Genomic DNA, 16741 nt, shown 5'->3' on the forward strand with positions numbered 1-16741 from the left:
GTGGGCTCACAGTGTCTCCCACCCAAGTCCAGCAAGCAAGAGCATCTTATAGGATCAGGTCCTACAAGAAACAAGTCCCACAGCACACAGGGCCTGCCCCGCTTAGCCCAAAGATGGGCTAATAATAATGCGTTATGGCAAAGAGCTCTCACAACAAGTCCTTGGGAGGCTGGGGAAGCAATACCCCAAACTCCGCTTCCTACAGGAGGATGCCAAGGAAGCCAGGCCGGGACCTGTCCCCTTCAGTTACCCACAAAGTGGCATAAAAATCGACTTCAGGAGCAACTGCCTTCCAGCTGGGCCCTGGGAGGCGGCGGTGGGATGGCCTCGTCACGGCACACCACATCACAGGGGGTACAGCGCAGCAGGAGGTGTGAAGGAGAGCCTGGCACCTCGCCTCCTCCCACCAAACCCACTGCTCACACCTCCCGTCCGAAACAGCTACGAGAGAGAAGGAAAAAAAAAAAAAAAAAAAAAAAAAAAGCAAACACACACACCACACAACACAACAAACCACACACCTCCTGTTGATCCCACACCTCCCAAAGCACCCGACTCCTCCAAAAAACTTCTTGTTTTCAACACGCCTCCTCTGTACAGAATGGCGGAGATTAAAAGCCTACTCTGACCCCAGGGAGTGCTGCGCAGAACACCTTGGGCTTGTGGACTATTAAAGCTGGAAATTGATTTTGTTGGCTCTGTAATTTTCTTGACCATTTGCAGGAGTGAGACCCAACCACTTATATCCTTTTCTTTTTTTTTTTTTTTCTCAGCCACTTATTATGAGCACATGGGGGAAGGAGAGAAGTGGGAGGAATCTATTTTATTTGCTGACCACTTTAACTTGTTTATTCTAGAAAATAGCATCCAAACACATTTTCCAAGAAAACAGCACGACACTAACTACCATCAGCAGCAGGTGTGGAGAGCCTCTTTACTCAGGAACTTTCCACGGGCTGGCAGAAAGACTAGCTTTTGCCAGTAAAGGTACCTGAACCAATATAAAAATAAGAATACGTGAGCTTATTCACACTTACTGCAACCAGTAACTCCTCACCGAGCCATAAGTCTGCGAGGCTAATGCAGTATTACATACGATACACTTCTACCCACTGCTTCTCAACCCCCCCCCCCACAATTTTGGGATTTTCAATGTATTGCTGCATGCTATTGTTGTATACATAACAAATCAATGTGTTCTACAAAAACTACCAGCAGAGAAGCAGAATTCACTTCCACCTTCCCATTGGTATCTACAACCAAGGCTGCGTTTTCTCTAAGAAGAATAAACCTCTCGGCTGTGTCGATGGTAGGCAGGTCACACCAGCTTCGAAAGTCCCAGAGGCAAAGGGGACTCTCAATAGCTTTCTTTGGACACTGCCAATTTTATTGCCAAGGAAACTGAGGACCAAACGGCAGAAGATAAAATTTGCAAGCTGGTTAAATCTGGCTGCCTCTGTTCCCATTGTGTGTCCCTCATCACGGTAGATCTTCTTTCTTACTTCTAGATGTTCTGGACAATAAATATTTACAGGAAGGTCATGAGGGCATGGCAAATCCTGACAGAAGGGTTATACATCATCCCTCAGCCAGCAGCACCCCACAGAGGCACGGGTCCAGTAGCACATGGGATGTGTGAGATGCCCTAAGCCGGCCAGGGCAACCTCCCCGTACTCAGCTCCGTTAACTCACGTTTACTGTACAGATTGCCTGTAGGCACCAGCACAAGGGCGAGGGAACTGCGCGCCCACCCCGCCTTTGCCGAAACCGTGCTCAAAGGGCACAAGACAGGAGTAGCTGGAGTTGAGCCCACCTTGAGAGAAATCCCCAAACTCACCAGGCACGAACCAACTGTTGCAGCTGACAAATCCCCCACCTCATCTCAGACCCCTACAAGCAACTCGCAGACCAACCAGTAACGTCCACCCTTCACCGGGCGGGGGGATTCGACCTGGAGCTGAACGTACGTGGTAGGAAGGCTGGAGAGGAGCAGAGCAAACGCAGCAATTTGCCTGAAAAACAAAAGCCTTCATCATTGGCACCGTGGATCAGAAGCTGCAGCTGCTCGGCAATCATCAAGGTGGAATAGGAGAAGCTGCGGCAGCCAGGCCCCGGGCTCCTTCCACCGCCTGCTCTCCAGTCACTGTGGGCTGTAAAGCAAACAGCAAGAACCGCAGCATCATCCTCTCTCTCAGGTTCCATGGACATCGGGCACGGGTTGGATAAGCGAGAGGCACTTGGGTAGGCTGACAGCCCGCCGTCGCCCGTTTTACAAAAAGCAGAGCCCGAACGCGTGAATGAAGCATAAGGAATATACATTCCCACATTTGCTGTGCCACAGCTTCCCTATGAAGGATTGGCAGTAGAAAAAGACCCTTCTGCCTAACAAGCCTGCCCGCTCTGTTTATCCCCTCCTCTCCCTCCTGCCACCGCATCCTTCCACCTCCCCACCCTCACAAAGCCTCCAGCTGCCTCAAGCTCGGTTATAGGCCCTGCTCCGCTGCCCTCGCTTGGCAGCCTCTCCGTTTACTGCACGCCGAAGCAAAAGGCTCCGCCGTTTCTCACGTGGCGTGTGGTGGGCACTTCACCTCCTCAGCGGTGCACTTCCACCGACCCCAGCTCAGGAAGTCACTTGAGCATGACCAAGTGGAACCAGCTCACACCCCAAAGGGGAACGCGGGAGGGAGGGAAGGAAGGAAAGCGCTGAGATTTCCATAGGGCACATTACTTCTGTGGGTCACTGCTGAGGCAGACACCCTCCAGCAGAGCTCCCGGCAGGACTGGGGCCCTCCTTTCCACAAATCTTCACGGTCAAAATGCTCCAAACCCTTTGTTTCAAGCCTCTCACCCTTTGCCCTGTGCAGAGACGTGACTGTATTCCTCCTTCTCCACCACCCTCCTGGCACATCAAAGCCACGAGACGTCTCCCCTTCTACCATGAACCCGCTCTGAGAAATGTCCTACCTAAAACCCACACAGCCCACAAGGAGAAGACGTTGGAGCTGGCCATACTGTCCCCCAGGAAAAGCTTTGGACGCCGAACACAGCTCTGCCCCCTTGCAGGGACTGCAGGAGAGTTGTGACGTGTGCTCCTTCCTCTGCAGATACACCCCATTAACCTGTTCGCCTGTTTTACAGCGGCCATACAATAGCCTGAGCACCGCACGGATTTTTCCATAATAACCTCTAAATCCTCTCGCACCTGCCTCCTGCTAAAGCACTCCCTGTCCATGCAGGGACACACACCCGCGCTGTCCACTCCTACCGCTGTACTCGTTCGGACAAACGGCCTTCAGCTCCCCGCACAATTAGAGGAAGGGGCACTCCAACCTATTTTTAACAGTGAACTATAAATCGCCCCACAACCCTACATTTCTGGATGCCAATCTGCACGTCAGTCGCTCCTTTCTCAGCCAGCCACTGCCTCCTCATCTGTAAAATGGGGCAATCGCGCTACTCCCATCTGAGTGACAGTGTTTGCAAACATCAAGAAACGAGACTCCACACAAGCCAAAAGGGAGTACTCTATTTGCATGCAAATTCATGTAAAAATTTAATCCTCACGTGGTTCCAGAAACATGATGCATACAAATACATTACTGCAAGCCTAAGAAATTTAGCTTAAGAAATGCAGCCAAGTGTTTCCTACAGCGACCGGGGGCGGGGGCAGGGATCTGACAAACGCGCCTTCCTTTCTTTAACTGTTAACTCCTCATTCTAAATCTAATATTTATCCTGAGTTTTCCATTGGCATTTTGACTGCAAGAGAGCAGGGGACAAACAGGAACGGCAAAGACAATCCATTTATTTCACCCTTTCTTCATTCCTTGGGTCAGCTACTCCCTCCCCGAATCAGTGCTAGACCTGCTTGAATAGCCGAGAATGAACCTTCCACAAAGTGTGGATTTACTTTTACTAAATCCTCTAAGTATTAAAGCTCTTCACACCATTTGGTCTTGAAGTGATGCAAGAGCGAGGTGTGGACACCAGTGACAATAAAGAACCATCTGGCAAAGTGAACTCCAGGCAAACAATGACAAGCACAAGTGAAAAGAATTGCAATGATTTCCACAAACATGTGAAATACTATAAACTGTGTGACTTAGCAGCTTCCTCCTCCCAGCAAGTAAATAAACATGTCTGCAAGTAGGCTGTTTGGCTCTGCCTTTTATATGAGCTGAGAATACGCAGAGATGACCTCATTTGCATTTTGCTTTAAAAAAAAAAAAAAAAATAAATCTATGCAGATTGGTGAGCAAGGCGGGGGGAGTAAGGGGGAGGGGAAGAAGGCGAGAAAGAAAGAAAAAAAAATAAGAACTAACCAGACTTCACTTTTTCTTGGTTCTTTACTGTCAGGGTGATGTACTGGAAGTCTTTATTTCTTTCAGCTTGGGCCCCTCAGTAGTTCATTCTCCTTCCAGCCTGTTCTCATGCCTTTCTTATCACCTGCTGAGGCCTTGATCATGGACAGAGCAGACAAGCAGCAGGGGACAATTAGAGAGGAGTTCAGACTTTGATCATTTGACCATATGTGAATACAACAGCTGACCACATGTTTTAAAAGACAACTAACTTAAAAGTATTAAAAAAAAAAAAAAAAAAAAAATCACAAAGCAGGCATAGATACTTAAATTTACATTTTAATTATCTGGCACAATGGTGCATTCAACTTTGCAGAATATTGAATTTTTTTTTTTTTCCTAAATGTACACATCTCCAAAGGGAAAGCCAGCAGTTTTCTGCTTCTCCAGAGCCTAAATAAGCACACTCTCACTAAAATAAATATTTGGATCATTTAAAAAATAAACAAACATATCTATCTAGTAACCTGCAGTTCCTACTGACAGATAAATTCACAACTAATTTCTGGCCTGTAGACAGCCCAATTTAAGTGAAATAACCCAGTAGTCCTTCACATTTGAAAACACCGTGTATTTAACAGTTCACAGACATACCACTCTGCGGTAGTTACATCAAGCGTATAGTACTTTTCTTCAGAACCTCTCTGTTCGCCTTTAAAACTTAATACAGAAATACAACAGGATTTAAATGCTCAGCTGTTGTCGGGACTCAGTTCTGACTGCTCACCCGATGGTTTTTTCTTTAAAAAAAAAAAAAAAAATCTCAAAAAGGAAAGGAAAAAAAATAATCTTCAATTGCACAACGGTGTTACTTTTGTTAAATCTTTAACTTATCAAAGCAGAACGTGTCCAGTTGTGAGCAGTTTAACCGCAATCGCCTGACCCCAAGTACTCAGGGGGGAAAAAAAATCATTGTTGAGAATTTTTGTATACAATAGAAGCTTTATCATCATTTGTTGAGATACACCATCCACTTATCTTCTGCACCTACCAGGTAATTAACATATTCATGAAATGGTTATTTACTCTCAAATAGGAGAATAATAGAAAAATAACACTAATTGTTTTGACAGCAGTTTGCTTAGGAGTTATCTGAGGCAACAAATGTTTCTTTTGTAGTTGCAGGAAGGCAGAAATGCTCCTTTCTGTAAACACTTCTGACTTCAGCTTTCCTTTCTCTCTGAATTTTGGAGACTACCAAGGAAAAAAAAACTGTGGAATCAGTGAAAGGAGAAGGGAGGAGGACTTAAAAATTAAATCACATCTAGTTTTGATGGGATAATAACCATTTGCATATTTTTATTATAACGCAAACCGGAGTATAACAACATTTTGGAGAACGAGGTGTAATGTATTTCGCACGGTACAAGCAGAAGTATACCAGGTGCTAACTAAACGAAACAACGATACGCAATGGTGCATGAAGGGTGCGTACATAATTTTTTTTTTTTTTTTTTTTTTTTTTTTTTTTTTTTTTAAGAGGCTCGGGCTATTACGCCACACAGTCTTTCAAAGGCTATTTTTTATGTTTCTCTGACCGGACTATAAAATGTCTCCTTCCTGGCCCAAGTCTGCTCCTAATGAGGAGAGCGGGGTGAGCGCTGACAGCGGGTCAGTGAACGCGCTCTGCTGCCGCCGGACCCGTCGCCCGCGGGATCGGGACCCTCCATGCAGCTTCGCCGCTGCCCCTCCTGCTCGGCCACGCTCAGCCTCACCATAAACGCCACCGCCTTCCTCCGGTTTACTCTCTGTGCAGCAGCGCACCCAGCCAGCGATGCCCCCGGGTGGCCTCAAAAGTGGCCAAGGCCACTCCAGCCAACGCTCACCTCTCACGTGCCCGACACCGCTCTTCGGCTCTACTGGCTACCCAAGGCCAACCCTGCCAGCCTCACGGGCCACCTCGGACCCACCGCCAGCCCCAGCGACCCAACCACGCAGGACGGGAACGTGACCGGTCATTTTAACGACACGTTGCGTCTCCTGGCCGGGATGCCAGAGCCGGGAGAGAAGGAAGACAACACGCAGCTGGAAGAGGGGAGTAAGCTCCGAGAACCGAAAAGGAAACCTCTCCCAGCCTGGCAGCTCATCAAAAGGAAAAAATAATCAGCGCGATGTTTGTCTGCAGCCCACCAAGCCTCCCTCCCTCACAATATTAGAAGATATTAAAGCTAATCAAATATGAATTATCAGCAAATTTGCCACTTGCTTTCCAGCCTGAGGCGGGGAGGTGACTGGCAGAGGGTTTCTGGGCTTTCCCAGGTTACCCTGGAAGGAGTTCGGGTTTGTTTTTGAAACCAAAGTTCACCTCCTCAGCACCTTACAATGGCTCCAGCACTCAAAAGCAATTGTTCTCACCGAGAATCTCCCTGCACCTAAGGGCTCTCCGCAATAAAATATGAATGCGGTATTAATTAAATATAGATGCAATTTCCTCCTGCTTTTTCTCCTTAGCTGCTATCAAGAACATTAGTGCAGGCGCCTAAGGAAAGCATTGCTAACGGAGAACAGCTGCCACGCTAATTAAGCGCCGTGGTCGATTGGCCAGGCACGGGCCCAGGAACCAGCCACCTGACTTCTCTCCCCTCGCCAAATTCACACACAGCGGCTCCGGGCACGCGGCTTCGGCTCACGCTCAGCCAGACGCTTCGCACTCGCTCAACTTTAAGCGCAGGAGAAGACACCGTTGACCTCAAAAGAACGGGATTACCACTGCCCCCCCCCCCCCCCCCCCCCCCCCAACGGGTTTTGATTTAGCTCCTTAAATGCAACAAGCATTGTCTCTATGCTGAAGATGCTGTTAATTGTTTGAGTTTGCAAAGCATCCGGAGATACGCTTGGCAGCATTGCCATCTTTGGGAAATGCTAAAAGGAAAGCTACTGCCAAGGAATAGTGTCGCTGGGTACGAGCTGCCAAAAATTCCCACCCCCAGCAGACAGCCTGTTCAGGGCGCTCCGGCAAAACAAAGCAAACCCGGAGCCGACGGCTGCGTTTTAGACTGCTGGGCCCATGCCCACCTCGGGGCCACTGAAAATAGGGGGCCAAATCCCCTCCAAGAACAGCGAACCCAGTGAGCAAGAGGGAAGGATCCCCCCATTAAAAGATCCTTTGCTTCCACTGTCATGCTAAGAGGAGTCCAACCTCCACCTCCATCCTGGCTGGGCAATTCAACAGAAGCTTTTACCTCTGAAATTGTATCACTGGGACAAAAGTATTTTAAAACAAGACTGAAGAAGCTAGAACACGGGCAGGGCACGGCTGGGACCTCATCGTCCTCTGGCTACACCACTCACATATGAGTGGGGAGAGCTGCATCCCCATCGCTGCGCTGTGGCTGATGAACCCTTTTCTTGTGATGCCCTTTTCTGTCCCAGGTGTAAGCAGCCTTCCTCCATCACCACCACCTGCTCCCGGCTTACCCAATTACCATTTAATGCTCTCCATCTGTACAATAGGAGCAATGGTACTTCCTGACCTCACAGGTATGCGTGTGTGTCTGCATGTGTGAAGATAAATATATTAAAGATGGGGAGGCATTCAGGTCCCGGGCCAATGGGAGCCATATAAGTGCCAAAGAGACCAAGACAAATGAGGGCCATATAAATAGATGGCTGGAGAGCTGCAGCCCTGAGGCTACAGGCAAGAAAGGGGCAGAGACCAGCGCGGGAGAACCGTGGGAAAGAACCCCGTTTGAAGCGGCTAACAGAGCACGCGAGTGCCAAGGGAACGCAGAGTAAAGCTCAGCTCCCTCGCACGGGGAAACCGCGCCGACAACCCTGCCATCGCGAGGCAGCCCATGGAGAAAGAGGTGGGATCGTCCCAATAAGCCTGGCTTTAGATCAGCAGCTGGATAACGGAGCCCGGTCACGCGCATAAGCCCTCCCACGGCTTCTGGAGAGATACCAGGGATGTAAAAGTCAACCACTCAAAACCAGCTCTCAGCAGAGAGGTCCTGAGCTCACCTGGCACCATCCCCTCCTCTTGCAGCAGGCAGTTTGAGCAGGGAGGCAAGGACTGAGCGAGCAGATGCGTCCCCGCTCGCTCCACGGGTGGCTCTGAGGCACAGGGATAGTCACCAGGGGCAGATCCATCCCCTACCCGCCTCTGCATCCCCGGGTCTTGGGTGGACTTCAGTCTCCAGCTCTGTCAATCCTGCTGTGAAATGCACTTTATAAAGCGTCACAAATCATAAAACACATCTCCCCCTCAGATCCACTGCCTCTTCTGCAGCTACTGAGGAGGAAAAAAGGCACCTGGGAGAAATCTGGCCCACAAAGGTTCACAGAAGACTGCACACAGCGCCTTGCTGGCAAAGAAAGAAAAAAGAACAGAGGAAAGGTAGAGACTGTAAGAGGTTAGAGGGAAAAGCAGCAAGCAACATCCTTTGAGAGCTCCCTGAGCTTTTCTGCCTGGCAAAGCTTTGGGGATCTCGCACGGCTTTCAAGAAGGCGGCGGCAGCAGCAGCAGCATTTTTAGGGGAAAAAATACCATAATATTGAAGGGCCACAGACTCTAACCATCAGTGTATTTATAAAAGAAATATGATGACGATTTTGCCACGGTGGGTCTTTAAAGCATCTCCCATGCCCCCAGCTGGCTAAGCAAGGGGAGAGACTAACAGGATCTGCTCTCGGTTTCTTCGCTGGTACACCCAGATACTGGTAAAGCAGCATCTCTTCCGGCCTTTATTTTACTTAACGTATTTATTAAGGCAGTATCCAGAAGCCCTCCCCGGGTCCTCAATAACATACAAACATGCAGACAGTCCCACCCCCAAAACACATTTAAAGGCAAACCACAGAGCACAGCAAGGGAGAGGGAACTAGCAGAGGGGTAGTAACAGAAAATACCTCTTTAAATTCGGAGCGGCTGAGAGCAGCGTCACACAGCTGATTAAAGGATGGGAGATGCACTTTACTGAGAGATCTCTGTCTAATTAGCTTATCAAAGCACAGGTCCACGCACACCTATGTGGGAACCAAACTGCGATAACAGAGTTTCCCAGTTTAGCAAAGGCCTAACAAAAACCGAAGTTAAACACAGACTGACCAGGCTGGAAGTAAGTCATTCACCACAGGCGACAGCGATGCAGATCCATCGCTACAGTTTTTTCAACGAAGGCAAAGCAAATTGTTTAGAAAAGCACCCTCGGTCAAACAAAATTCATTCATTTCAGGAAAATCCTATCGCCTGTTTTGGAGGGGCGATCGGACAGGGTGCTCACAATAGGAGTAAACGCAGATTTCTCTGCACTCCAAGGATTAATCAAACTGAAAAGGATTTAATAGTGGGGTAAAGGATGGCAAAAAAGAGTACTAGAATGCAGCAACAATACATATTTGCTCCTGTTTATTTCACAGGGAGAAGGATGAGGTTTGCATTTCTCTCCAAACTGCTTTAAGATAAAAATGAAGTTCCTCACATATTCCAGACTGAAACATACCCATACTTAGTTTCTGCCTGGGGCTTAGAAAACTGCCCAGCACTGCCACACTCCGTAACTCTTCAGTTTAAACACTCCCTCCGCTCTCCCAAGGAAAGAGAAGAGATGTGACCTCACCAAAATTGATATGGATGCAAAGCGGAGGACACTTCTAGGAGAATTAATCCTCCCTCAGAGAGACTGATGCAGCAAAGCCAAAATTCCCACGCATCCATCCAGAATGACGGGGTAGTTTAGGAACCAGATAACCCAGACAATTTTGGCCTAATTGATGCTGGCTGCAGGGCCTCAAAGGTATCAGCTCTCAGCTCTATCCAAAAGCTACCCAAACTGCCGTTAACATGCAAGCTTAGGAAGAGTGTAGGTTTAAGACGTGAAGTCATTTGACAGTGTGACCAAATCTCATACACCCAAAACCCACCGCGATTTCTCTGAAAAAAAAAAAAAAAAAGAAAACATCTATCTGTATTCTGGCTTCAAAGCTTCACTCCATTTGTGGTTGGGGTTTTTTTGGGGGGGAGGGGTGGGGGGTGCAGTTTGTTTGGGTTTTGGTTTTGCCGGGTTTTGTGTGTTTGTTTTTTAACTTTTGTAAGTCCATTAAAGCTCTTAAAAGTCCCCCAAATACCAGAATTGGGGGGGGGGGGGGGGGGGGGGGGGGAGGAGGGGGGAGAGAAAAGAAAAAAAAGCAAGCAGTACATCACAAAAAACCTATAATCACAACCCAACCTAACCTCCCCCACCTGGGTCTGCTGAGCTGCCTGGGATGAGATCAGCTGGTGGCACAGGACTTTATCCAAGTACCTCCAGGATGCTCACCCCAAATCCTGACAGATCGTTTTTAGGGCAGGCCTTAAACACACCACGGGTCTTTCAAGCTCTTTACCTCACTTCTGTTCTTGTATTAAATCTTTTCCTGAGTTGCAATGCTAAAGAAGCAAGAGCAGAATGAGGCCCTTATTTTCACACCCCCCACTACGCTGCTTTCCCCAGTCATCAGTACAGCTGAAATCTGTTGCATTCATGTTATTTCCAGCATTTCTGCGGTGTAAAAATCATCTGAGGTAGTAGAAAACACAGCAGCAAAATCCAGCAGCTGCCCTTACTTTTTGAAGCACAACAAATCAAACATTTCACCTAGGTTTAGCCGAAGAAGTTCAGCCAAAAAAAAAAAAAAAAACAGCCACCAAAAAAGAACACCACAGTTTCTTAAGCCTCAGGAGACATTTACGCTGTTAAAACAACGATGACTTCACTGACTAGGGAAAGCATTGAGTTTTTACAAAACAGCAGGAGAAAGGACTGCCAGCTAGGAAGATCTTTGACACACAAACCACTCCGGGGCAGTAACTGGAAGGGCATTACGGGTTTAAGAAAAAGATACCGTGTACCTCCCTCTTCGAACTGGGTCTTAATTGTTAATCTCGAAAGTAAGAGCCCAGTGCACTGGGCGGCAGAGCTCCCCCCGGATCCAGCCCTGCCATTTCTGCTCGGCACGGTTTTGATTAAATCCATCTCCACTTCCTTAAACGTAAAACAGGGATAACAACATGGCACGCCAGAGCCCGTGGCAAGGACCGCTGGACCGCACCTTTTTGCTTTCTGCCCAGTGACAGCGACCACAGGAGGAACCATCCCTTGCCCTCCTGTTGCAGCAGGATGCCATTCAGTAGCCCTTAAAAGTTTTAATTCAGATTTTTTTTTTTTTCCTCCCCTCACCACCAGCAAGGCTGTGCCCGTTCCTCGCTCACTCAGAGGAAAGCATCCCCACCACCAACTGCATCCATCCTCCACCAAACACTCAGCCGGAAGGCGAGCAGCGCTCCTGGCTAACGGCGGAGAACGCCGCCGCAGCCGCACCGAGCCGAGGGCTGGTCCGAGCTAATTCAGCTGGTCCCCGATCAAGCCGTGGGCTTAGACAGAGCTCATTTCCCTTTGTTTGCCCTTACAGGCCCAAGAGCAGCACACGACGAAAGGGCACATCCCCAACAGGGTCAAGTGAGCCAAGACAATAAGGAGAACGAGACACACGGAGATCTCCCCTTTGCGGTGTTACTCTTGATTTTTCAAGCATCCGCAGTTACAGAAAGAACAACGTAAATTTGAGGAGAAATTGAAACTTGGCTCTTTTCCCCACGTTCGTATTTTAGAAAGAGAAAGGGGAAGGGGAAAAAAAACAACCTCTTGCTATTTGTTCTTTGCTGGTTTCATATTTTAGAAACCCAGACTAAAAATAAGTATAGCTAAAAGGAGCTGTCAGACTTCCACCATCACATCTCTCTGGCTCCTCTGAGTGACACACACTGACAAGGAGCTCCTGGTATTGTCCAAAAGGAAAAATAAATAAATAAATAAATAAATAAATAATCAAGGCAGAAGGTGGAAACTCAACTGAATCCGAGGGAATTGGAAACCTCTGACACCAGCGGATCCCTGAGAGAGGAGATCCCACTCCAGACCACCAAATCCCAGAGCCAGAGTCACGTCACCCCAGGCCAGAGTCACCCCCGCCAGGCAGCTGCGAGAGGCTCTCTGTGGCCCAGCCACCGCTAGAGGAGGTCAGAGTGCCACAGACAGACGGGGTGCGACAAATTACAGCCTAAATTATCATAAATAGACTTTGCACTTCCTTCTTACCTTTTAAGGTTTCCATCGCTGAGGAGTGTCCTCAATTTCACTGAGATTCAGTACTAGTTAATGGGGGGAGGAGGGATGCACTTCTTGGGGGGGGGGAAGGGGACACCCAAGACATCTCCAAATTTTATTTAAAACCCGGAGGATCCCAAACCAGTAGTCATCACTTCTATACAATAGTCCTCAGTAATGATACTAAATCACAATGTTTCAGAGAATTTCAGCTGCAGAAATCAAGCGGCAAGACAGACAGCTATCTATTTTCTTTTTAAACAAAAGCTGAAAGTTTCTATTCCTTCTATTCCTTTCTAGTATCCTCACAGAAAATCTTCAAAACGTGAGCTGAATGCAAAATAAAAGTTGGCAAACCAAGACAGCAGGACAGACTTCAAAAGGACTCTAATTTAAACATAAAAGATCATCTTCCCATTTTTAAGTCCTTCTCATCATTTTGGGTGGACCCAATTGCTAATTTTCCAGGGTATAGGACAGCTTGTTTTTTGGGCAAGGCTCTGACATTGGCAGGAAAGAAAAAAAAAAAAAAAAAAAAAGCTATCTTTTTGAAAGATAGAAGACTGTAGACCTCAGCCAGTTTCAGGCTGTGGCTGCGGTTTCAGAGTCGTGTCTTGTTTACCTATCAAGTGTTCTTAGAGCCTTAAAAAGGAGCAGAATGGTTGCTAAACGCTTCAAGCCTGCTACTCTGAAGAGCACGTTAGATTGTATCCCACTTCATAAGGCGATATGCTGGAATCTAAACTCCTAGCCACGCTTCAAGTATGTTAAAATCCAAGATCCCATCGCCCTGAAAGACTCAAAGGCGCAAGACTCACCGTTACAGGTTGCTGCAGCGTGGACCACTTCTTTGGGGACAGCTGATGGTTTCATTCGCTGCAGGAGATGCTTGGATGGAGTTCCTGAATAACGGCCGCTCCAGCCAGTCAAGAAGCACATCACAAAACCAGCTAGTCCTGGAGCTCTGTTACAATCCCCAGAAAGGGAAAATTCCCATGGTAATGCCTTAAGAATTCAGCTGGAGAGAATGGGAGAACGTGCATTATTAAGTAACTGTCAACAGCATGAGTAGGCATTATGCATTATGCCAACTCCAAGCCTAATTATTTATGTCTATATACACAGACACATATAGACGCACACAGGCATACGTGTATATGTTTAGGGAGAACAGCTTCTGCTTTTCGGCATTCTTCTGCAGGTTCCCCCCCCCCCCGCTTAGGAAATTCATGCGTGATCTCTCTATTCCTTTTGCATAACAAGTTCCCTGTTTAAAAAAAAAAAAAACGGCAACCAAAAACACAACAAAAAAAACCAACAAAACCAAAAAATATCTTCCAGTTGTGAAAGCAACTCCTTCTGCAACAAATATATCAACTATAGTCCACAGTGTTAGACAGAAGTTTCAGCAAAAAGCCAACAACATACACTTATTTTAATATACATATATATAAAATCTACCCCAGGTATTGTGTTGGAGCACCAGAAACAAGAAAATAAGATAATTGAGAGGACAAAAAATCCTTTTCAAAGCATTTAAATTTAAAAGTCCTGTTAGAGAGCAGGTTCCTCCCCAGCCTCCAGAGTGTTTTCCCACCTGCAAAGTGAATCATGGTGGCCAGAACTCAAGAATTAGGACACACTAGAGCACTACTCTTTACCATACATTTGCATGCTAACAGCCAAACCGGACTACGAGTGAAGTCTATTACAAGAGCATATTTTCTGAAACATGATATTTTAACACAATGGTGGCTACTTTTGAACTTTAAATAACCGGTACTACTTAACTATAAAAATCAACTCTACAGGCTCTTGCAAATAGCTCCATCAACTTGGATTAAGCAGCATACATTTCACGTGGCAAGAGGTACACCATATTCAGTGCTGAACTTAGCTATTTTAAAAATTAATTAGGCAATTATACTCATGGGGAAACTGTTCTAGTAATTTAGCTGCTTAATCAAATCCCAGGTACCAAATTATGGACCTGATCCTGCAGTTCTTATTCAAGTCAAACTTCTATTGATGTCAGTGGGAGTTTTGCCTAATTAAAGATCAGGACATACGCGCGTGCAAGCTTGCTTTTAAACGACGGCTTTGAATTTAGTCTTAGGAATACGAGTACGGCTCTGAATCCCAAATCGTTGCCTACAAGTTTCTCACGTGAGACTGCGGGTATATTAATATATATTTTTCCTAAGTCTGGCTCAAATTAACTTCCAGCTAAAGTCTGGAGATTTAGCTAAAGAGTCTTACAAGGCCCAATGGCAAATTGACCTAGTTTTGCATTTTTTTTTTTTTTTTAAAAAAACCAATTAGACACTGTTACAAAACAAGCAGCAGGTTGTAAAAATATTGGCTATGAATCACGCTCAGCGGCACTCGCTGGGTTTGTGTCATTGTTTTGCTCAGCACAGTCCACACAAGCTGTCCCCAAGGGTTTAGACGAGTAAGTTTGCTTATGCCATTCCCCAAAGGGACTGCCTCAAACACGAGGATCCTGGGTGGCGTGCCCAAGTCTCTGCTGAACCCGCCGCAACACAGAGAAGCGAGGAGGAGTATTTGGGGCGAAGGAGGAGGAACAGTGTCCTCCCTCACGCTCTCCACGCCAGCCCCGGTCACCAAAGCTGCTTTTGTGGGATGCACTCCATGCAGGAGCGGGCTGGGCTCGGGGGGGCACGCAAGAGAACCGTCTTCACCCCTGGCTGCTCATTTTGACGTCCCTGACGATATCAAACCTGATGCCTTCCAAGCGGCTGTGCTGACATACTCTGCTGATCTTGCCTCTTCAGACGCCTCGGTGATGTGTCAAGGGGCACACGCTGAAGCGTCACAAGCTAGGCAAAGGTGAACCAAAAAAATCGGTCGACAAGCAACAAATCCGGCGGAGCAGAAGATTGCTAAATGCTGACAGTTGCCTGATTAGTATTAAATTCTTAAAGGGAAACGCCCGTCTGCCAAAAAACATATGCGTGGGCATCTAGCCCACCTGCCTTCTGCTCAACAGCAAGGAAGAGCAGCAAACCTCTTCTTCGCGTAAGCAAAATAGAAACAACATTTGTCAGAGAGCACCGGGTTGGCCGTGCGCTTGCTAAGTTACGCCCTTAAAGCGGAAAGGATAAGAACTTGTGTGTGTCCGAAGGTAGAAGGAAATCACATTTCTGTCTAATACACTGGAGCAATTGACCATGAAAAGGTTACGCGTTAGGAAATAATTATCTCTAGGCACAGCTAGCGACAGGGTCAGCGTCCACAAGGATTATTTCCTGCTAACCCAGTGCCCGCTGCCTGGAAGGGAGGTGGGTCTCGCCCAGCCCTATCCTGCGCTGCTCCCCGGCCCCACATTCCAGCGATGCTAATGGCACTTGTGCACTGAGTGGCCCAGCAGCTGAAGCAGATAACCAGGAGTGAAGGGGTTAAGTGCCTGTCACAATAGAAACCTCTGGGGGCACTTGACCTTTTCACATTTTTTATTCAGGAATGAGCATTTTGTGCCTGTTTGAGGAAGTTCATCTACATTTGTCCTCATTCTTCACCCTGTTTGCTTATTGTCCCTTCCCTTCACTCAATGCCCGAGCGTCCCATTAAGTACCGAGCAACTTCTGTTGATGAATATGAATTTAGGGCAAAGTTACAGAGGGGACACAAATACTTCACATTGATCAAGTGACTTACAAGGAATTCTAACATATTCAAGGCATATGCTTCTGCTGAATAGCTTCCTACACATATAATACTCACCTGTCAGTACTTTAACGTGAAGAGGAAGAAAATCACCCATACGTGAGCAGAAGCACTGCACTGGCTGGAGCAATGGTCTCGCAAGAGCATTAAAGATGTTTAAACACGAAAAAATGCTAACGCACGGCCTTGACTTTCACATGCTAAACAGCGTGCCGCGGGAGAAGGCGCAGCGATACCTGCTCCTGGTCTTTCATTCAGCAATTAGACTATGGAGCCCCCTGTCCCAAGAGGGAGGGTCTGCAAACCTCTCCGGCTGCAAATCAGTCCAGGAGGATCAATCCAGAATGAGTTTGTCACTGTCTGTTTCATTTAGAGGCAGATATTCTAAAAAGGTACAAGCAATATTCAAGAGCTTGATCCTGCTGGGATCAAGGAGAGTTTTGCATTGGCTTAAATAAGAGCGGGCTTCTAGTCTCAAAGCACGTGTGTCCAATTTGTTAATGTTTTGGGTTCAAATAAAAAACAAATCTCCAGTCTTCCCTGCATGGGAGTTTCAACCACATTCTTCCACTGGGGGAGAGCATCAGGGTTTAGACAAGAAAGGGTTTC

Source organism: Vanellus vanellus, assembly GCF_965231255.1.
Source record: "Vanellus vanellus genome assembly, chromosome: 10".
Classification (NCBI taxonomy): Eukaryota; Metazoa; Chordata; class Aves; order Charadriiformes; family Charadriidae; genus Vanellus; species Vanellus vanellus.